The following is a 23,918-nucleotide window of genomic DNA, read 5'->3' as shown; positions in this document are numbered from 1 at the left end:
TGTGATCATTTGTTATAGCAGCATTAGGTGGTAAACACGTGGTTCCAACAGAAAAAGAAATCCCAAAGTCTCATCTTTGTTATATTTTTAAATTGAGATAAGAAATTAGGGTATCTCAATTAAAGTGGTTTCTCATCATCTTAATTATCTCAGCCCTAGCTCTCACACCGTAAGGGCAAAAAGAAAAAAGAGAAACAATTAATGGGTTTTTTCTTTAACATCTATTAATGTCAGACATAATCTAAGATGTTTTTTATTCATTACATTTCATCTTTATAAAAGAGTTAAGATTTCTAACGTGGGCCAAGCACTGTGCGTTATGCATCATTACCTAATTTATCTCACTGCACGCTAACAATGGCTCTCTAAGGTGAGTACTGTTGGTATCCCCATTCAAATGAAAAACTAAGCCCTGCAGAGGTTCAGTAATTTGCCCCAAGTCAAGCAGCTGGTAAATTACAAGGCTGGAATTCAAACACAGGTCTGTCTCATGCTAGAGCCTGAGTTCTTAACCACTGCTCTCAGAGATAAATACTATTTTTCTGTCTTTATAGATGAAAAACATTTGAGTCAAAGGAATATCAAGGAACTTACATTCCTGTCTCCAAATCAAAATTCCCTACTTCTGACTTCAGAATATCAGTTATACACATGATAATAGCTTCAGATTTGGAAGACAAATAGATCAGTTTTTCAGGAGCTTTATAAATTGTGATTTTTGTAAAAATCAGCCCTCATCCCCTTACTGGACAACCATCCCCTTACTCATGCTTACTGGTGTCCACAAATTGATGTTAGAGTAAATCTAAGCATTCAGTGCTACAAATCTGCCCTGCTGATTCACCCCAGGGCAGAATCAGGGCTTGAAACATTGGTGTCATTGTCTGACTTTGGAATAATTAATTCTCCCAAGCACAGCTGAACTTTAAATTTTCAAACATGCTCTTAAGGGAAATTTCATGTTACACAATTCCAAGAGTTTATTTCTCTCTCAGACCCTACTGATTGATGAGATTTTCAGTGGGGAAAAGATACTGACAGAAGCTCACAAGGACCTTCTCTAGCCATAGTTTCAACATGATGGACCCATGTTTCATGGGGCGCCCTCCAACCACCATGGATACATGCAACTCAGATGACTCACAAGTAAAACATGCCACAGGCTGATTTCTCCTAGGTCTGTTTGCTTTACACAATCAAGCCTAAATAACAAAATCAAGGGTTCTTTTATACTTCTTTCTTTCGGTTCAGACATATGTTCATGTGCAAAATACGAAAAAGCCTATTATGTTTTTGATTAAAGCTTCTAATTTGGGCAAGGCTGGAGCTAAACTTGGATCCTGCAGAACTCATCCATTTTGTTCCTACCACTCTTTTAAAATGTGTGTGAATTTATCCAGAGATTGTGCCACAGTAAAAATAACTTCACATGTACCTGTAATATCTCACAGCTCGAGGAAAACAAAAAAGTTCATGAGAGTCACATGTGTTCTGGTGAGAATACAAAAGAAGCTACTAATTAGGAAAACAAAACCCCCATCCAAGGAGCAGCGGCAGTAATTTTCTGTGCCTTTCTGGCATTATGGGAAACTGTATGCATTATCACAGTCCCTTTTCACAGCATAGAGAGACTTCATTAGCTTATTTTCCCCCAGTAATTCATCCCCTTTAGGCTACAGACAAGTAGTTCACATACCTAAGTCTGAAATGCTGAATTTCAGAAAGTAATGTTTAAAAAGTAGCCTTGTCTTTAACGGATTTGGGGAACAACATTTTTGAATAAATTTCAATTAGAGTCTCAAAGTGTTTAGTTGTAATGTTCCCTTTCCCGGATTCAGGAAAACTGCAATTTTACTTGCTGAAATGTGGTTAGGAATATAGTTTTAGTTGGCAGTAAATTAAACAAGAAGAGGAGATGGATGGGAAAAAAGAAGAGTAAAGTTGCTAGCCAAGCAGAACTGATGTGTTTATAATCCAATTCTGAGAGAAGTAAAGAAAGCTAGTCAAAATTCAGCAAGACTTACAACCACATTCCCTTGAGAGGGAGTGGGGGGTGGGGGGTGGGGGACCTGAGGGCTACAGACCCAGCATGCTCTGGAATAAAGAACAGCATGACCTGAGTCAAAAATGGACAACTCTGTATTCAGAGGACAAATTTGGACAAGCCCCACCCAAATCTGGACACATAAAGGTTCCCTGTTCAAACACATCAAACTCAGAGTGCTTATAAGCATGAAAGCTTTCCTGGTTTTAAAAGTCATGACTATATCCACCCTATATAAAATAAGATCTTTGCTAAATTATAGGGTGTTGCATACATAATTTTAAATGGCAATATATTATTTAATGGTAAATGAAAGCACAGCTGCTGTGGCTCAGTGGCTGAGCATCCACCTATGATCCAGGAGATCGAGGTTCGATTCCCGGTCAGGGCACATGCCCAGGTTGAGGGCTCCATCCCGGGTAGGGGGTGTGCAGGAGGCAGCCAATCAATGACTCTCTCATCATTGATTTTTATGTCTCTCTCTCCCTCTCCCTTCCTCTCTCCGAAATCAATAAAGACATATTTAAGGGGGGAAAAAGAGAGAAAATGAGAGTTTAGGATTAAGTTCAACCATGCCCCCCTCCCCCCGCCCATGACTGGGAGGCCATGGAGGCAGCAGGCCTGCCCCCCCCCCCATCTCACGCAGTGGGCTCGTACCAGGGAAAGCAGGCTTTTCAACAACTGCTTCCAACAAATAGTAACTGAGCCTCCGCTGTGGCCCCACCCAAATATAATGAGCCTCGAGGCTGTATACGGAATATGGTGTGGGAACCTGATTTCCAAGGCTGACTCAAATAAGCATATCAAAAAGAGAGGCTCCAACAACAGCTGCCTAAGGAGATTCCTTAGAACTGAGGTGCAAAGAAGCAGCAGATAAGAGCCCACGAATAAAAGCTGATCTAAACAAATTTCGCAGACAGTTGTTAATGCCAACTAAAGAATTTTTACCTGCTCTTGCACATTCACGGGAGTGTATCCACACCATTTGAAGGTGTTGGAATGTGGAAGAGAGAAAATACACTGTGAGCAGCTCTAGAATAGCCATTCCCAGACCTTTCCCTATGATCTCTAGTCTCTTCTGAGATCCAAACAAATAAATCTGTGTATAGTTAATCTAGGCTGTCCACTTGAACTTTATAAACACAGTTGCCTAAAACCGATTATGTTACACTCCTTCCAAAAGTCCTTCTCATCCTATAATCCACATCTTTTTATTGGCATCTCCATTTTAGCCACCAAGAGAGAAACCCAGAAATCACTCAAGGTAATCTCTCTAGTACCTTCACATCAATTTACTTACAAAATTCTCTTCATTGTACTCCCTTAACGTGTAAAGTGTGTTTTCTAAAAAAACCAAAAAACAGAACTATAACCACAGTACAGTTCCCTACAAAAAGCTCTTGAATGGATCTCTGTTCCTGGGAAATGTTTTCTTCTAGTCTAGGTAACTATGAGTAACAAAAAGGCTTTATATCAGGGATCTAATGGAGGCAGTTTTTTGTTTTAGAAACATTTTCATAGTATTGCGGCAAATAAAATGAAAGAACACAAAGTTTTTACTTACCAGTTCAATGTGTATTCTTCCCATTTGACTTTCATGTAAAGTGATATATCCGTGCAACCTATTGTCCAGATTTCATAGAATCTTAGTGATGGAAATGTTTGAAGTCTTCTAATGCCAGCACATTGATCCTCACTCCTCAAATGAACAACCCAGACCTATCTATTCCTCACTACAGAAAATGCATTTAAAACTCAAATACTGAGCCTAATTAATACAGCAAAAATATTCTTTACACTTCTTTGGATAACATAATATTGTAGCTAAGACTATAATGTGTGTAGGCGATGAACATTTATTGAGCATCCACTGTGTGCCAAACACTATTACAGGGGTTGAAGGTTTATGAAAAAGTACAGACCAAAAGAAACCTTCTTCATGGAGCTCATGTTCTCAGAAAGAATGGTAAGATTAAAAAATAATTAACTAAATTATATATTTACAGGATTGGAAGGTGGAAAGAGCAATGGAGAAAAAGAAAGTAGGATAAGGGTGGTAGGAAAATGCTGGAAAGGAGAAGCATGTGCAATTTTAAACAGGGTGATTGGTTAGTTATTTAAGAAGTGATATTTGATCAACAACCCTTGCAGATGCCTGAGGGGAGAGCTTTCCTAGTGGTATAGGGGAAACTAGGACAAAAGCTCTGAAAATGAGGATGTGCCTGGAATATTCGAGTGAGAACAGCTCAGTGAGGCTAAAGCTGAGCAAAAAGGAGAGAAGTAATTTTAAAGAGGTAGCAAGGGAGCAAGATTTTCCTAAGACCTGGCTGTCCATTGTAAGAAGTTTGGCTTTTATTTTGAATAAAAAGAGGACTATTGGAGAATTATGAGCAGAAAATGACACTATTTGGCTTGTTTATATTTTTAAAAGAATACCCTTTCTTCCACATGGCAAAAAGCCAAAATAGAGAGAAGCAGCAAGGATAAAACCAGAAAAATCACATGGGAGGTAATTACGGTAATTTAGGAAAGAGATTATGATGACTTGTAGCAGACTGAGGGAAGTGGTCGGATTCTGGACCTATTTTGAAGATAGAGCCATCAGGGTTTCCAAACAAATTGAGATAAAAGGCAAAGATAACTCCAAAATTTTGATCTAAACAACTGTAAAGATAGGGTTGATGTTAAATGAGATGAAGACAACTTTAGATGGAACAGATATAGAAACGAAGATAAGAGCTTTCATTTTGAACATGTTAAATTCGAACATGTTTACTATTAGACAATTAAGTGCAGGTTGCATGTGCCTCAGTTTGCTGGTATAGATACACAGAAGGATCAAGGACTGAGCCTGGGACACAACAGCTTCCAGAGGTCAAGGAGCAGGGGGAACGAGGACCTGGCACAGGACATTGAAAAGTAGTAGCTAGGGTGGTAAGAGAAAAAACAGGAACATGTGGTGTTGTGAACAAAAGTGAAGAAGTATTTTATGTTAGAAAAAACGATTTGAGACTATAAAATGCAGCCCATGGTTCAAGTAAAAAGCAGACTGAGAATTATCAACAATTTGAGGGTCATTGGGATCTTAGCAAGAACAGTTTTGGTAAAGTGATTTGGGGGCAAAAGCCTGATGAAGAAGTGCCTTTAAGACAGACTGGGAGTAATGGATATAAACATTTAAAACTCTTGCTAGGCCAGGCTGGGTGTGGCTCAGCTGTTAAGCATCGACCTGGGATCCAGGCGATCAGGGTTTGATTCCCAGTCAGGGCATGTGCCTGGGTTGTGGGCTCAATCAATGACTCTCTCATCATTGATGTTTCTGCCTCTCTCTCTCCCTCTCCTTTCCTCTCTCTGAAATCAATAAAGATATATTTTTTTTAAAAAAACAAGTTTCACGTTGTGCCAGATACCTACATTTAAAAAAACAAAAACTTCTTGCTAGGAGTTTTGTTACAAAATGAAGAAAAGGTGAGGTCAAGAATTTCTTGTTAAAATGGGACAAAAATGGCATATTTTTATGTTAATCTCAATGATCCAGTAAAGAGGAGAAATTGTTAGTACAGGAGAAAGAGGAGAGAATTGCTGGTACCATGTCCTTGAGTAAAAAGAAATAGGATCTGGCCCACAGATAGAGATGCTGTCCTTAGATACAGGTGGGACAGGTCATCTATAGTAACAGGTGCAGAGTGAAGTATATTAGTAAAGAAATGATGGCAGGTAGTTAGATCTGATCGTGGGAGATTGTGAAAGCCGTTTTCTGAAAGTCAACAGCTAAGAGTAAAGATTGTTGAAGGTCTGGAGATCTGAGGAAAAAGAAAGTATGAGACACTTTCTTTTTCCTTTAACTAGGGAAGTGGGAAAGTGATTAGATCATAAAGTACAGTGATTGACAGGCGGCATTAAAGTCCCCATCATGAATTTCGTGAAAACAGTCAGCCATGTTCTTTGATTTTTTTTTTTTTCCCTGCCCTGTTCATCTACGTAGGAGCAAACAGTCCTGTATTAGATTTAACCAGAGTAAGAAAAAGGCAAAAGAGCTTACTGTATGTGCAGGGAGGTGGCCACAATGAATGAAAATAGCAATTAAGCTGAGTAAAAAGGAAAGGGACATCATGAAAGGGTGAGGGACAAAGGATTATAGGTCCTAGTGGGTCTGAATGATTATTGAAGTTGGAGAATTAGATGAAGAAAATCAAAAGGAGATACTGATCAGAGAGTGGGATGCATGAAACTGAGCTTCAGGGAGTCTACAATTACCAGTAATGACAAGTCTTTGCCTGTTTCCCAGATCTTCTTCCAGGCACTTGATAGGTATTCACCCATATGTTGTACTTAATATCAACAAGCATGAGAAATCATGACAACACCAAGTAAAGTAGTAATTGTTGACATTTCCTCTCTGTGGCCATCCACAGTTTTATTCACAGGCAGATCATCACAGCTTCTCCTCATTTAAACTTGGGCAGGCAAGGATACCTTTCTGGGGGATTTTTGTCCATCTCTAAAGAAGATACTAATCACTTCACAACGTGTATAGAACCATCTGTTGCTCTTTAAGGTTTCTTCTGATGTTTTATCACGGATGATATTTGTATAGTTTATAAGAAATAAATGAAAGTTTTACAGCAACAGCACATTGGCTACAAGATGATTTAATGAATCATCTTGCCTACGGAAGAAAGATATTTTAAAACTTAGAGGAAAATACAAACTTCAATAAGATAACCAAAGGGGTGAATTATGTATATATTAAACATATTTAATGCATTAACACCTTAGAATGCACTAAAGTTTATCTCTAAACCTACCAAACTTCAGAATAATGTTTACTCTCAGGAAAGTGCCTGTATTTCAGTTTGGGCTCAATAGCAATTAGCTAAATGAGTGAACAGAAAGCAAGACTGTCCTCTTTTGGAAATCTGTGACCTCCATCCAACATTTAGTTTTTTTCATTTTCCTTATGATATAGAATCTGTGAGTCAAGGCTTTGTTGTTTTACTTTTTCCCAGGACTATACTTACACAACTCACATTAGGTAACAGCCTTGCTTCATAAATACAATGCTGACAGAACTGTACTATTTATAGTCTCTTGGCTTCAAAAGATATTTGCCCCCTCATTAATTCACTTCCTTTTGGTCCCAATCCTCACCCTTTATGGGACAATGTGTAACAGGGACAAATCTTCCCCCAATTCTCTCATGCTCAGGAGGAAGCTGAGAGCCTGGAAAGCTATACTTCATAAACCAAGACGATGCCAGCCAGGCCCTGGCAAGAATGATTGAACATTCTTAGATTAATTTCATGGCTATTTGTTCCATCCTAGAATCACATCAAGCACAGGCCTCCAAGTTGAAATTGCATCACTCTGTCCTTGCTACCCAGGTAAGGGCAGTGAAAAATGAGCATATTCTCCACCGTCTAATGATAAATAATGACTTTTCCCTTCACAACTGAGATGTATTTTACAGCATCATCAGAGAAGTCTAATTACCAAACAAAATGATAAGATATATCAGGATACTAAGAGCTGAGATTAAACTCACAAGAAATAGGCATTTGCATCTTTGTCATCCTTCAGTGTCACTGCAGTAATAGAAAAGTGGCAACTGGAAGGTGCATAATGAATATTCCATTAAATATTCATTTGGATTGTAAATAACTTAAAATTTTAAACTGCCCAGTAAAAGATTAAAAGAGAAGGGTGCAAACATGTCTGGCTGCTAAAAAAGAACTGACAAGCAAAGTTGGAGAGAAAAATAATAGAGAGAACATTTAACATTAACTGGGTAAAAAATAAATGTTGTGGCCCCACAAAGACAGGAAGGGGAGCGTTTGCTTTTAGGGATTTGACAGGGCAATTTTGCCTTTCACAAATTTTGATCTGTAATTATCCAGGTGGACTAATATTATGCTTTCTGCAATAAGGTCATTCTTGTAATCACATCTTATTTTTTTAACACTAATAGTCCCTTAACCATAAGTGGTATTTTTTAACATTTAGAGGTCTTCTTGATTGTGAACTTATTTCTTGTTTTAGGCTTGCATGACTCATTGAGCTGGGTACTGAATCAAGACTTTGAGTACTCTAGATTCTTGTGTGTTGAGCTTGGCCTAGTCATTCCAGTATGCATAAAAAGAAAGAGCAATAATAACTTGTTGGGGGCAATGGTAAAAAAAAATTTTTAATTTTAAAAATGGAAGTAAAAAGAAGGTTGAGAGCATGGAGTATAGAATGAGGATTAACATTCACCGAGTCATGAGCAACTACTAAGAACCAGGTGCCAACTACGTACTAAGCAGTTACATACATAATAGGCATTTATCCAACAACACTGACTAGTTGAAATTAGCACAACCTGATATGGTAGACACTTAGAAATGAGCAGAGTAGGAACAATACGCCAGGTAGAGAAGGTCACCAGAGTGGAAACACCCAGGTGCCTAGCAGCAGACAATTGTAAAATGGAATCTTGTGCTGGGGTGACTTTTCTGCCCCCAGCTGGTCATGTGGTTTAGATGCCCTGAACTTTCATACTACTGGACATGGTTCAGACATTCCCTTGACCACTGCTCCCCTGGCATGTCTCTAGTTGTGTGGAGGAACAAGGAGGCCAGAAAATAGCCTCATGGGACTCCCACACAAGCCCTTGAACAACCATTCCTTAAGCATTAAGCCCCTCAGACAATGAGGTTCTGGCCCAAATTAAATAATCTTGGGAACAAAGCCTTGGGTCTGTTTACCACAGAGGCAGAGTTTTGTTCAAGCTAGAGATAACACCTACCCCCAGTTGTGTTTCAGCTCCAGTCCCAGAAAAGCAGCAAAACCAGACAAAGTGGGAAGTGTGGCCATAGCTGACATCAGGACCAGCTGCAATGATTAATGACCCCTTCCCTAGCACTGACCAATCAGTAGACAACAACCCTGAAAGGACACACCTGGAAAGCTGATGAATATTCTATTGATATTCTCCCAAGACCTCCCCTAAAAACCCTGCCTTTAAAAACCTTAAGACAAAGGACCTACTGTACCCTCTCTCTTTCTCTGGAACATGCCTTTCCCCCTCTCTTTCCTCTAGGTGTCTTTTCTTTGCCTTCTTTTCCTCCTAAGCGCCAAGGCCCTTCTTTTGCCTCTAACTTGTTTTCTTAGTCCACGCAACCCAGCTGGCTCCCTTATTCTACTGCTCACTTCTTCTATCTCTGTTACTTTCTAAATAAATTTTCACTTGTATTTGAGTCTTGTCTCTGAATTCTTTCTTAGCCAAAACTCAAGAACCCAGGTCTAATATCCAATGCCATTAGCTGTTAACAAACCCATTTCAAAATGAAAGAAATAAAGTTCAGAAAAGTTTAAAAAACTTGCCAGCAATCACACAGTAGGAAAGAGGTAAAACCCAAATTTAAATCCAAGTCTCATAGGCCTTATTATTTTTATCTCATAAAGTCTTATTTGTCCCTGTGAAAGCCATTATAGATCATAATTTCAAAAATGTAAAAGTCATAGGCAGGTTCAGGTTGTGTTTTGTATACCCAGTGGCTTGTAAGATGCCTGGCACATAGTATGTATCCAATAAATAATTGTTAAAGGAAAGAAGGAAGGGAGGGAGAAAGGAAGGGAATTAATGAAAAGAAGGAACAAAGAACCACCCTGCCATTCAGTATTAAACTATTTTTAGTAAAATCATAAGTACAAACAGTTAATGATAATTTTTAAGAAGTAAAATACATATAAATATAAAATGAACACATGTGCCAAAGGTTTTATTTAACCCATTAAGTGAGGGGATTAATAAGATGTTACAAGTGGTATGAAAGGGAACTGAAGAAACCAAATATACATAGAACATAGGAATGCTGAAATGAATTTGCTTAGTAGATGCAAAACTGGTTAATGACCACAGAACAATAACCAACTGCATTTCCAGAGGATGCAATTTGCATTTCTATGGACAAGAATCATTTGTATTACTATTTGTATTATGCAACTTTATAAAGTTGTAAAATAGCTCAGACACATGAAAGGCAGAGATAACCCGGAAGGATACACAAAACAGAAGACCCAATAATCTTTCTTTGCCCATTTCAGTCCTTCGCAATGTTTTATACCATTACCACAGAGCCTAAAATTTAGAACCACTTAATTTTTAAAGTTCATTGCCACCACCTTAACCAGTTGTTTTCATTTAGTTTCCTTTGTGGAAGGTGCAGTAATCTCCCTATCCATAGATATTTCCTTGTTCAACAGTGAGCATTATATACAGTATGTAGTGCATTGCATCATTCAAAACTACTTAGTAATTTATTGTCTGAGAATGATTATAAACATCAGAAAATACCTCCTCTGGGTTTAGGACATATTTGATAGACAGAGAACCTGGATAAGTATGGAATGGCACCCGCCTGCTTAGTATGAATGTTCCTGCTATGGCGGGTCTAATCCTGCCTCCTACTTGAGATGCAGGAATTGTGTAGGTGGAGGAGAATCCCAGAATGATGGAAGACCTTCTGTTCATCTGCAGCTTATTATACAGTCTGGAAAGGGGCAAACCATGGCCAGCACATGTCAGCACAACCCTAAAAGTTATGCATGAGTAGCAATTTAGGGGCTTTTATAGCAGCTGGTAGAGTGTTGCCCATGTAGGATTTTGCTAAGCTCATTTTGAAAAGACACTACCAAACTTTATGCCAGCAATCACATTAGGCCATTCGCAGCATAAGGATTATTTTGTTGTCCTAGAAAATAATAGAAACACAATAAAAAGAGGATATTCCCCCTATTTCACCACAGCGGCCTTCTTAGCACAACAGAAGACTTCAGCTTTATTTATTGAAGTGTGTCCAGATCTTTGGGGGAAAGATGCTTCAATAGTGTTTAATTATGCATGGAAACAATGGTACTTTGAATCTCTGAAAACCTGGGTGATAATAAATAACAGCTACTGTAACATTACTTTCATTACCATATAATTTATATCCATAATATGTCCAAAAAGGATTTAAGATGATTCAAAATTCATTCAACCAGTATTGTGCTGAATATAAATATGATATGGTCTTCCTTCGAAGAATCTATTTGGAAGAGAGAGTCATAAACAAACTAGATAAAGTACCAAGGGAAAGCAGAGAAGGGAGAGATTAATTGAGCTCAGAGGGCTTCACAGAATTGATCTGAACCCTGAAGGATAAATACAAAGACAAAGAGGAAGGAAGGCCTTTCCAGATGTCTCCAAGTGAAGGGTATGTTGAGGAAATACAAGTAGTTTCATCAGTTAAAAGAAGTTAGGGTAGCTGATGGCAGAATAAGAAGCTGAAATAGTAAGGAGAACATGATGCCCCAAATCCAAAAGGCACTGTTATGAAGGGCACTGAATGCCATGTTCAAGATTTTATACCTACCCAATTGGTAACAGGGAGACACCAAGATTAAAAAAACAGAGAGGTATCAAGAAGTCAAATAAAGAAAAGATTTTAAGACGGGAGTAGATAATGGTACCAAAGGCCACAGAATGATCATGAGGATAACGTCTGTATTCTGCTGCTCAATATCTAAAACACTTTATTTGGGGGGAAATTCTGCCTTAAGTGAAGGGCAAAGGGCCATGTCTCCACTAGAGAAAGTAAAAGCAGCCAGAGTTTACTGAGACAAGTGGTTCCACCCAGGATTTTTCAGTCTCAAGTGAGGGTGTATATGTATAGCAACAGCTCATAATTCATATTCAGTGGCTGTGAAAGTGCCCAGTGTTCCCCAGCATTTAACTGAAGTATGGATTGGCCATGGGACTGTTGCTCAGCTTCCTTTGCTTCTTGTCCACTGTCTAATCCTGGTTCTCTAGCACTCCTGTTGGCTCTGTGAGCTGCCCAAAATCCTTCCCATAAATTTCTTTTTGGTTTCTGTCAGCAAGAGACAGCTTCTAATGCTTCTGTCTATGAACCCATACCAATACCCAAGACAGAAAGTAGATGTTGGGTGTGATAACTGGAAGAGCATTTGTTTCCTTACTGATAGCAGTTTCAATAGAGTGACTGGGCAATGGACAGACAGGCTCAGTTGGAGTGAGGGTTAATATTAAATAAGGAAAATGAAAGCACAAATATACTTGTAGAAGAAAGGTAAATAGGAAAAGCCAGAGATGAAGAACATACTTCGCCCTCCCTCTTTTTTCCCCAATAAAAAGGCTTAAGAATTTACTACATAAGCTACATGACATGCTGGTTAGAAAAAATGATTTTAGAAGAGAGGCAATATTTGATCAGATGAAATCCCAAAGGAAGAGTTGGAAAATAAATGGATAGAAGGCCCTTATGCGAGGGTTAGTCTTTAAACAGTAAGAGGATAAACGAAGATGAAGAAAACTTAGCAGTTCAGTGGGAAAGACTTTGAAGAAGTGAGGTAAAAGAGGAAGTGCATAGCCCTGGCCAGTGTGGCTCAGTTGGCTGAGGGTAATCCAATGCATCAAGGTGTCGCAGGTTCAATTCCTGGTCAGGGTACATGCCTAGGTTTCATGCTTGTTCCCCAGTAGGGGGCATGCAGGAGGCAGCAGATAGATGTTTCTCTCTCTCCTATTCTCTCTCTTTAAAATTAAAATAAAATAAAATAAAATAATAAAATAAAATAAAATAAAATAAAAATAAAATAAAATAATAAAATAAAATAAAATAAAATAAAATGAAATAATAAATAAAATAAAATAAAAAATAAAATAAAATAAAAGCATATTTTAAAAAAATAATATAAATTTAAAATGAGGAAGTGCATGTATCTCAATTAAGGAAGATAGTAAAAGGTTTAAACAGTTTAAGACCAAAAGAAATTACTTATGGGATAAGTAATTTTTCAACACTACCCATATTGGAAAATCAATATGTGATACCAATCAAAAACATTTTACAAATAATGCAGCTATATTCTTTATAGAGCCATTTCTTAGGAAAAATCAATGACCATAATATTGAACCAATCCAGTGAAGACATTTTTGCAGGAAGCTAAGATAATGAAGTTTAAGCATAGAGATTTCTGGTCATCTAACTTACTAAAACATAGAACTTAAAGTGAACAGAATAAATGAATCATATATAATTTGCCTCGTAATATTTTCTCTTCTCAAAATGTCTTCACTCTAACTACCTGGAAAATTCCCACTCATTCTTCAAGAATCGACATGTGTGGCTCCCTCTTTCTAGAGCCTTTCTCCACATGTGAAAGACAGTATTCATCCTTCCTCTTTAGTGCCTTTGTGGCACTAAGTCTACACCCCGTCAGACAGTGCAAACTCCCTAGAGATAGGGATGACATGGAACCTAATATCTACTACAGTACCCAGCACATAACAGGAGCACAACAAATACCATTTGGGTGAGTTAATGTGTAAATGAAATTTTATTACATACCATTTATGTTAGTCAAGTAATTGATAGGATCTGACTAGTTCAATGCTATACCTTATGATTACGATTTAGAGCACAGATTCTCTGCAGTTCACTGAAGGATCCATACTGGCTCGGTGGTTTTCTTCTCTGACATTTTGGAAGGTGCAATAGAGTATGTTTTCTTATCCCATATTAAGAGTATTAAAATGCTACAGTTTAAGCAAGAAACATAGTTGTGATTCTAACACTTTGGATAATAACTCCATATATCATATAGAAATAGCTTCTATTCTACTTTTGCTATAGTGACTTCTGCTTTATATCATAAATAGACTTCCATACAGCAGCAGATTCTCTATTTCTGAATGGGAGGAGCTTTGGAGCAGCACTCTGGTTGGGTGAGTTTACATGTGTGTAGTAAGCAGAGAATAGGTTCTAAGGGACAAGCTTTGCCTACATTCCATGTGTACTGTTTTTATGTTGATTGTATGTTTAATGTTGGGTGGTTTGGGGAGATATTGAAAATCTGGGAGAATGTTGCTGCATCCCCACCCAAATGGCAAAAAAAAAAAAGAAAAAAGTCATACTTTGGAGGCCATTACTTCCAAAATCAAGACCTTGATTATACTGCTATTCTAACACCTAATAAGTGTATCTCACCTTTATGAACAATTATCTATTTTATCTTAAATATTTTAGAACAAAAGGAAGACTGAAAAAGTATAAACACATATTGACTAAAATATGTTTCCCCTGCATTATTGATAAATATAATAGAAAGCTGGGTTAGTAACATGCTCCTATATATCAGCAGCACCTGGTGCTTCTTTATATCCTACTTAATTAAAATTGCCTATTTACTTGCTAGCCTCTCCCACTAGGTTCTGTGCAACCTGAGATAGAGACTATGCCTTAATTATCTTTGTCTCCTTCATGCCTAACCTGGTTTTTGGCATTTAGTAAGCATTAAATGATTTTTTGAGTGAAGAAATATATATCAGGTAGATCCCCTTCATCAATTAAAGAAAGGTCAACACTGATTTTTTAAAAGATGTACATTATGTGAATCTTTAATTGGTCTTCCATTTGAAGACTAAATTAATTGTTATCTAACACCTTTTTCTCACATTACCATTCCATTTTTATACCCTTTACATCTTATTTAATCAGTGTCTGCCATGTCTAATCAAAATATGAGGAAATTCAAATGTTTTTTCTTTCCCTCTCTTGATCAAATTGCTATGTGGTAACAGAGAAAAATTATTAAAAATGGCATGCATTTAAAAAATAAATGACTCATTTAATTTTTAGATTTAGACATAACAACATTTATAATCATAAAAGCCCATGCAATTATTATGCATAGCTTGCTTCCGGACTCAAATAAGAATTTGAGGTCAAGGTCAGAAACATCACCTCTGAAATTATAACCAATAATAACAATACAAAATGGCACTGATTAGCCACCTGCAGAAGTAGCATATCCCATGGGGTTCTGATTCATCTGCATACCTGGAATAGTGCCCTTCGGGGAGTTGATACTAAAATACCACTAAAATGTTATGACATGGGCAATGGCCACTGGAGACTATCTGCCAGGTGAACTTCTCACGGGAAATGTAACAAAGGATTCAGATTTGTATCACATTCTCTTCTGAGATCAGTTAGTGTGGTGGGTCCCCCCAGAGTATCACAGCCCCTTGCTGAACTGATGAGGGTGCTTCTAAATCTACAAAGCTGAGGAATTCGTCATGGATCCATGGTGATCCTACTGTCATTCAGACTTCTGTAAGCTCAGTCTAAGTCTTCCACAAACCTCTCTCTCTTATCATCTTATCTTCAAGAGTAAAGAGTCACTGGATCATTGGGTTAGAAGAAAAGTGTCCTCAAAGAAAATAGCAAAGACCCCATTGAGACAGCAGTGCCTTCTCAACACACCACCACCTGATTTGACAAGGTGACAAAGGAATTTATTTCCTCCACTAAACCTGCCTGTTGTAAAATTTAATATTAATGGAAACTGTACTTCTGGGAACAGGGCAACCAAAAATCCTAGATATTTGAATATTTCAGTAAATCCACTACAGTCACGAGGAAAATAATTTCTGACATGTTAAATCCAGATCTCTCAGAGTACAAAATGTAGCTTGTTATATTTCTTCAGTATTTTTGATCTGTGGGACAGATTGTGACTGATTACAGTATGCATCAAACTGCATTTCATAATTTTATCCTATGACTCATTCTCTCAACAAGATGGTTGCCTCCAGACAAATGAAATGGTTTTGAATTCAAGCAAACAGAAGCTTCCCAGCTTCCAAGCAACAGCACATTATCTTCTGCATAATAGCAAACCAGTTCCTTTTCCAGGGGTCCTACAATAAATAGAGGCTGCCTTGAAGGACATCCTTAGAGACACTCAAGAAACTGCATGGCCATCTGTTCTGGACGATGCAGAAGAAATTACTGCATGCACATAGAAGGTCACTGTAGACAATTTCCAAGTTGACTTCTAATTCTAAATGCTCTATAAAAGATTCTGTAGCATACAATCAAGATGAGTGCCACTTAAAAGTTCTCTTCTTCAAGATAAATACCTACAGCAACTTACAAAACAACGAATTATATTGGTCAACCCAATTAAAAGGGGCAGTAATTTGAAAGACAGTGCCTAAAACAAGATCCCCTTAAGAAGAGAAACTATGAGAATGTTCCTGACATACAAAGAACTGTTTCCCAAAAAAGAAATGGCAATTCTCCTCAGGAAACACTGGCATCGATGTTTCCTGCTCTTTAAAAATAACATAAATGTGTAGGAGTCTTTTTTTCTTTATGAAACTAATGTTTTATTGTTAGGTCTCCTTGGAGAAATATAATTTTTTATGATTTTAACAGGCATCTGAAATCTATTTTTGTGGCTTAACAAAAGAAGCAACACTACCATCGTGTGGCAAAGAGATTAATTTTTTTTTAAAGAAAAAATTCCAGTCAGAGATGAAATTTAAATCCACAAATAAAAGTTCTGCCCAAATGCATTTCCATTCTTAAAACATTTGGTTAACATTTCTGCCTTTCATTAAATAATCTGCAACTTATAATAAAGGCAAAACTTATATGAATTAGGAAACTGTAATTATTTTTTCTCATTTAAGTAAGACTATTAGTAGTGGTTTCCTGGTTCCTTGTGCATTATCAGCAAAAGAAAAGAAAAAATGGAAAGCCCAGACAACTATTTCTGACTTACTGCAACATAGATGCTTAAACAAACAAACAAACAAACAAGCAAAGAACTCTACAAAGATAAGCAAAGAACAAAAGCTAGATATTTTTATATTATATTAGATAAGCAAAGAACAAAAGCTAGATATTTTTATATTATGAGGTACTTTCACATGAATTATCTTAATTGATCTTGACAACAACCCCTAATATCATTATTAATATTCCCATTTTACTCATAGAGAAACTAAGATGCAAAGATAATAGTTTACTCCTTCTGGAACAACACTTACAACAGGGTAATTGTGTTGTAACAGAGGCCTCAGCACATCCTACCAGGAGGTCTGACCCTGGATGGCCCTTCAGTGCTGTCCCACATTGAAATCTGAGACTTTGGGTCCCCACATCAACCACTGGATGCAGGCTGGCCCCAGGGAGGGGCATAACTTCAGGCAAGACTATTCCCTTCTGCAAAGGGTAATTCCTAGAGAAGGACTGACCTGTGACCCATTATCAGACAAGCAACAGCTGGGGGAACGAAAGTTTTGGTCCATAGGGGCCGATGCTTGGGATTGCTTTTAATGCCTGAAAACTAAGAAAAGTGTAGAATTAAAGAAAACTAAGCAAAAATTAATCATCGGAATGTTGATTGGTCTTATTTACCCTGCTATATCTTTTAAATTTGTCTTCATGTTTTATATTCTCTTAATTCATATGGTGGTGGTGGTGTTTTGTCCTAAAAAGAAAACATCTGGGAGTAGAAAACCACACTTGATCTTGTCACTGGATAAAGCCTCACACTGCAGAAGCATTATAATCCCAGGCACCCCTGGTGGAACCTTCTTAAATTACAGGCAAAGTCCCCTGGAGGAAAGAGGAAACTGCAAAAGGGCATACCCACTTTTTTGAAAGACTACAAATATTAAATCTCCAAACATAAATCCTTAGTTCTTTTCATGTGAATCCCTGATGTACAATCATTATCTGATAATTGAATCAATATTGATGTCACAGACACGTACAGGTTATTTTTCAATATAGGTAGATGTGATTAAAAATATACAATGCCATCCACACTGTATCTGGCGGTTATCTAACCGGGCAGTGCATCTCTACATCAGTACTGATCAGAGCTTTAGTTGTGAGAACTCATTATACATGTAGAGAGGCAGTCACTGTTATTTGTACTTTGCTTAATGCTAGATGTATTGAACTCATATCTCCATTAACCAAATTCTGAAAACCAATTTGTCTCAAGAATTTAAACAGTAACTACATATTTTACTCAATAAATTCCTTTAAACAATTTCAACTGCTATTATGGCTGAGTCACCAAATACTTTCCTTTAAACAATAGACAAGCAAGCACAAATTCAAAGACTACAAACAGCTTTGCACGGTATGCCTAACAACCTAAAACATCAACACCATTGATGTAAATTATTTCTTTATTATTCCCATGCCTTCTGGAGTTATTTATATTGATAGTTTTCTAGGATTTCGGAATCATTTTCATTCCTTCATAGGAATCCAGGTGCAGAATCTGGTTGGGACATCAGGCCTGGTGGGTTACATATAAATGACTGAAAATGCTGCCGATCATTAGACTGAGGCCATTTCTGTGAAGATTTACTTGTTACAACATAATTTTTTTAAAGTTTATGTCATTTGGCTTTAATTTTTGAAAGTTCATGTCTTTCCCAAAGTGATGTGTTCTTTTACTTTTGTGTAGCTAACTCACTCTTCTTTTAATATAATTATCAACATAAAATAATTTTGGATTTTTAATTCCTGCATTTACTATGAGTTTTTTATTATAATTACCAGAGGCATTAGAGGTTTCATCGAATAAGACATAAGGAATTGAGTGTCTGTAATTAGCAATCCTAGTCAGGGCACTTCACTAATTTGTCATTTTGAAATATCATATTGAGCTTTCTTTATAATATTGAGTTTTCAACCCATAAATATGGCATGTCTTTTTATATATTTTGTCCTTATTTAACAAATCTTTCAATAGGTGGTGTGTTTTCCTCCATAGTAATCTTAAACTTTTTTATTATATTCAAAATACATTGCATTGTGATTGCAAATGATATCTTCTTAAATTACATTTTCTAATTAGCTGTGCTAGATATAAAAAGGATATAAAAATAAAATTGATTTAAATATCAACATTATATATTACAGCCTTGAAAAGACTCATTACTTTCAATAATTTCTCTGTAGATTCATTTTGGTTTTTCAAGTAGACAATTGTATTGGCTGAAAATTATCATTGTTTTCTTCTATGTATTCCAAAGGTTATTTTAATTAACTTATTGAAAAGGCTGGTAACTAGGAAAATGTTGAATTAAAGTGGTGATATCAGGCACCTGAGTCTTGTTTCCAAATTTAAGAAAATTCTCTCAGGAGCAATGTTTTGTGTGAATTTTTATGGCTATCTTTACCAGGCTAAGGAGGTTTTCTTCTAGAATTTGTTTTCTAAGAGTTTTTATTTTCATATTGAATTAGTGTTACATTTTTTCAATTATATTTTACATCTTGAGATGACTGTATTGTTCTTGTCCTTGAAATTGTTATTACAGTGAAATAACATTGATTTTCTAATTCTGAACCAACGCCATATTCCTAGAATAAATCCAGTTTCCTAATGATGCATTAACTTTTGATGAATTCTGCTCTCTAATATTTACTTATGTTTTGTGTGTTTCTAGGTGAAACAAATTACCATATTTCTTCTTATTTTTTTATGATTTGGTTTGATATCAAAAGATTAGGTATATGCAGGTTTAGAATTTTATATTTTCATAGTGAACAGAAATTTTTATCAAGGTATACTGACTATTTTTCACTAGTAATGCTTTGAGTTACATTTAAGTAGCGGGCAGTTTATACAAAAGCTTTTTGGTGTGGCATCAACATAATCAATACGAAATTCCAAAGTAAAGGACACACCCAGACTAGATTTTCCAAATGATAGATCTGAGAACTGGTTTCACATATTTAGGAACTACTTGCTTACATATTTAAAAATCATTTGCTCGTAACAAAAGTGACAAATAGGTACAGCTTAACGAAGATCATTTTGAAGTTACAGTATTCATTGTGCTGCTGAGTCAGCCCTTCACCTATCACCACAGGGAGAAAAACAATGTTAGAAACAATTCTCCATGTATATTTTCAGTTCTCTTCTTCAGTCAAAATAATGATGAGTAATTGGAACCTCCTTTGTATCTCTCCCATGCCTATACATTCCTCTCCAACCTTGTATTATTTTCCTATGGCTGCTGTAATAAATTACCACAAACTTGGTTTAAAACCATACACACTTGTTCTCTTAGAGTTCTAGAGGTCTAAGTGTAGAGTGGGTTTCACTGGGCCAAAACCAAGGTTTGGGTGGGGCTGTGCTCCCTCTGGAAGTTCTAGGAGACAATCTCTTTTCTTGCCTTTTCCAGCTTCTAGATCTTCATTCCTTGCACCCCTTGGCCCATGACCCCTTCTCCATCTTCAAAGTCAACAACATTTCATCTTTAAATCTACCTCTGCTTAGTCATTACATCACCTTCTCCTTTCCTGTCTTTGTATTCAAACTTCCCTCTGTCTTCTCTCTATAAGGGCACTTGCGACACCACCAAGATCATCTCCCCACCTAAAGGTGCTTAATCCCATCTGCAAAGTCACTTCTGCCATATGGGTAATATTCATAGGTTTCGGGGATTAGAATCTGCATGTTTTGGGGGCGATAATTCAATTTACTACATTAATTACTTGTCCATTTCCAGTTCATTTGGTAGCTTCTCCCACTCTTACTGCATTTTCAACAGTAGTTTCTATTCTGTTATTATTCACATGTGATCTTCATTTCAGGGATCATTTCATTTTTCTTGCTGATTTCTTAAGATCTGAATTCATGGATTTTTAAAATTGTTATATAATATTTAAAACCTTCAAACACATTATGATGATTTTTAAATGTTTGAAAATTCTTTGATCCCTTACCCCCTCAAAAGTTGGAGCCAAATTTTCCTCTCTCTTCATGTGGGTCGGACTTGTTGACTCACTTCTAACAAATAGTATATGGCAGAAAAGAGAACTATATGTGGCTCATAATGCCTAAAACATTTGCTCTCTGATCTTTAAATGAAAATATTTGCCAATTTCTAAACTATATCCTGAAGTCTATATGGTTGAAGGCCTCCTCTTAGTGTATGACATCAGAATTCAATACAATTAGCTGTAGGGAAATAATAAATAAAAACCTAGACTAGAAAATAATCATGCATATTAACAATAAAAAAGAAGATTAAAGGTATAACAAATCTGTGATTATTTTTAGATATTAGTAAAAATAATTTTTAGTTACCAAAGTCAAAATTAAATTTATTTGAATTGTTGCTTAAATTACTGGAGGGCTTCCAGTTTTGCATCAAAAAGGCTGATTGCATCATACATTACTTGAATATTAGGGTAGTAAAAGTTAAAGATGCTTAATTAAAATGCCTGAACAGCAATATTAGTAGTTATTTATTGAGCTATTTCAGAGCTTTGGAGGAAATACAATTTATATCTTAAGCAGTCCATAAAAATCCCAGCATGAAAGTCAAACTTCCAGCTACCTCCTTACTCCAGCAGAACTTTCTTGCCAAACCCAACTTATTTTCACATATCCAGGCATATGGAAGTGAGCCTAGAACTTAGTCAAAATACAAAGGAATCGAACTGTGGGCATGAAATTTAATAAAAATTAGAAAGGTAACCCATGATATTAGTGATATTCAGTCTTATGAGTCCTGATGTTGGTTGTATAATAGATATATGAGTGCCATTTTTGGACACTAATCACTAAGCCTGAGCCCCCAACAGCCCTGCTTGTCCCAAATGATCCTGTCCAAAATTAAACAATCAAATATTTCTCCTAAAATTGGGTTTCACAGTCATTAATCAGACCCTGTTAACTGAGCACTTGTGGAGCTAAGAGAAGGTCACTCGACTATGTATAGAGAAGCAGAAATAAAAATATTTAAACAAGGAAAAATACAAAAGATTCAGAGCAAAGCCAGGACAAACCATGCTATCCTGTATCCAGAAAGCACTGACATCATTGCTTAATCTCCTGATGGCTTTTTTTTTTTTTCCGTTTTACAATATTGCTGACTACATTCCCCTTCACCTTTTTCATCCATCACCCCCCCCCCACACACACACACCCCACCAACCGTCAGTTTGATTTGTGTGTTTTTTATGTTCTTTCCCTTTATATTGAATTTTTTGGAGTAACGATGGTTAACAAAGTTATAAAGGTTTCAGGTGCACAAGTCACAACACATCATTGGCACACTGTATTGTGTGTTCACCACCCCAAGTCAAATCTTGTCCCATCACCATTTATCCCTGTTATACCCTCCTCCACCGTCCCCCACATCCTTCTCCCTGGCAACCACCACACTGTTGTCAGTATCCATTCGTTTTTTCTTTTTTTTCTTTTTTGCTAAATTTCTCCACCCCTTCAACGCCCCCCCAAATTTCCCAACAGCTGTCTGCTTGCTCTCTATCCATGAGTCTGTCTCTATTTTGCTTGTTAGTTCATTTTGTTCATTAGATTCCACATATGAGTGGAATCATATGGTACTTGTCTTTCTCTGACAGGCTTATTTCCTTTAGCATAGTGCTCTCCAGGTCCAGCCATGCTGTCACAAAGGGCAAGATTTCCACCTTTTTATGGCAAAGTAGTATTCCACGGTGTAAATGTATCACAGCTTTTTTATCCACTCATCTACTGATGGATACTTGGGCTGCTTCGAAATCTTGGCTATTGTAAATAATGCTGCAATGAACAGAGGAATGCATATATTCTTTCAAACTAGTGTTTCAGGTTTCTTTGGATACATTCCCAGAGGTGGAATTGCTGGGTCATAAGGAAGTGCCGTTTTTAATTTTTTGAGGTAACTCCATACTACTTCCCACAGTGGCTGCACCAGTCTGCAATCCCGCCAACAGTGCGCAAGGGCTCCCTTCTCTCCACATCCTCTCCAACACTTGTTTGTTGGTTTATTGATGGCAGCCATTCTGACAGGTGTGAGGTGATACCTCTTTGTGGTTTTAATTTGCATCTCTCTGATGATTAGTATCATTGCACATCTTTTCATATGTCTATTGGCCATCTGCATGTGCTCTTTAGAGAAGTGTCTCTTCAAGTTCTTTGCCCACTTTTCCATTGGATTGTTTTTTTGTGTTGAGTTTTATATGTTTTCTATAAATTTTGAATATTTAACCTCTTATCAGATTTATCGGAGAATATGTTCTTCCATTCAGTGGGTTGTCTTTTCATTTTGTTGATTTCTTTTCTGGGCTAACACTTTTTAGTTTGATGTAATTCCATGTGTTTATTTTTTTCCTTTTGTTTCCCTTGTCCAAGGTAATATATCAGAAAAAAAATATCGCTATGAGAAATGTCTGAGATCTTACTATTTATGTTTTCTTGCAGAATGGTTTCAAATCTAACATGAAATCTTTAATCCATTTTCAGTTTATACTTGTGTTAAGTATATACTTGGTGTAAGAAGGTAATCTAGTTTCACTTTTTTGCATATATCTGTCCAATTTTCCCAACACTATTTATTGAATAGACTATCTTTACTCCATTGTATGTTTTTGCCTCCTTTGTCAAATATCAATTGATTATAAAGGTATAGGTTTATTTCTGGGCTATTCTATTCCATTATTCTATATGTCTGTTTTTATGCCAGTACCATGCTGTTTTGATTACTATGACCTTCTATTATAGATTGATATCAGGTAGCATGATTCCTCAAACTTTGTTCTTCTTTCTCAAGATTGCTGTGGCTATTTGTGGTCTTTTGTGGTTCTATATAAATTTTTGGAATATTTGTTCTAGTTCTGTGAAATATTGGTATCTTGATAGGAACTGCATTGACTCTATAGACTGCTTCGGGTAGTATGGACATTTTAATGATGCTAATTCTTCCTATCCATGAACACGGTGTATGCTTCCACTTATTTGTATCTATTTCAATTTCTTTCTTTAGTGTCTTATAATTTCCTGAGTATAGGTCTTTATATCCTTGATTAAATTTATTCCTATTTTATTCTTTTTGAAGCAATAGTGAATGGGACTGTTCTGTTGTTGTTTTTTAATGGCCTTCATATAGTTCTCTAATGCTATGAACTTCCCTCTTAGAACTGTTTTCCTTGTGTCCCACAGATTTGGGGTTATGTTCTCATTTTCATTTGTTTCAAGGTATCTTTTGATTTCTTCTTTGATCTC

Source organism: Miniopterus natalensis, chromosome 9, assembly GCF_054644295.1.
Source record: "Miniopterus natalensis isolate mMinNat1 chromosome 9, mMinNat1.hap1, whole genome shotgun sequence".
Lineage (NCBI taxonomy): Eukaryota > Metazoa > Chordata > Mammalia > Chiroptera > Miniopteridae > Miniopterus > Miniopterus natalensis.
Note: the sequence above shows the minus strand (reverse complement) of the source record.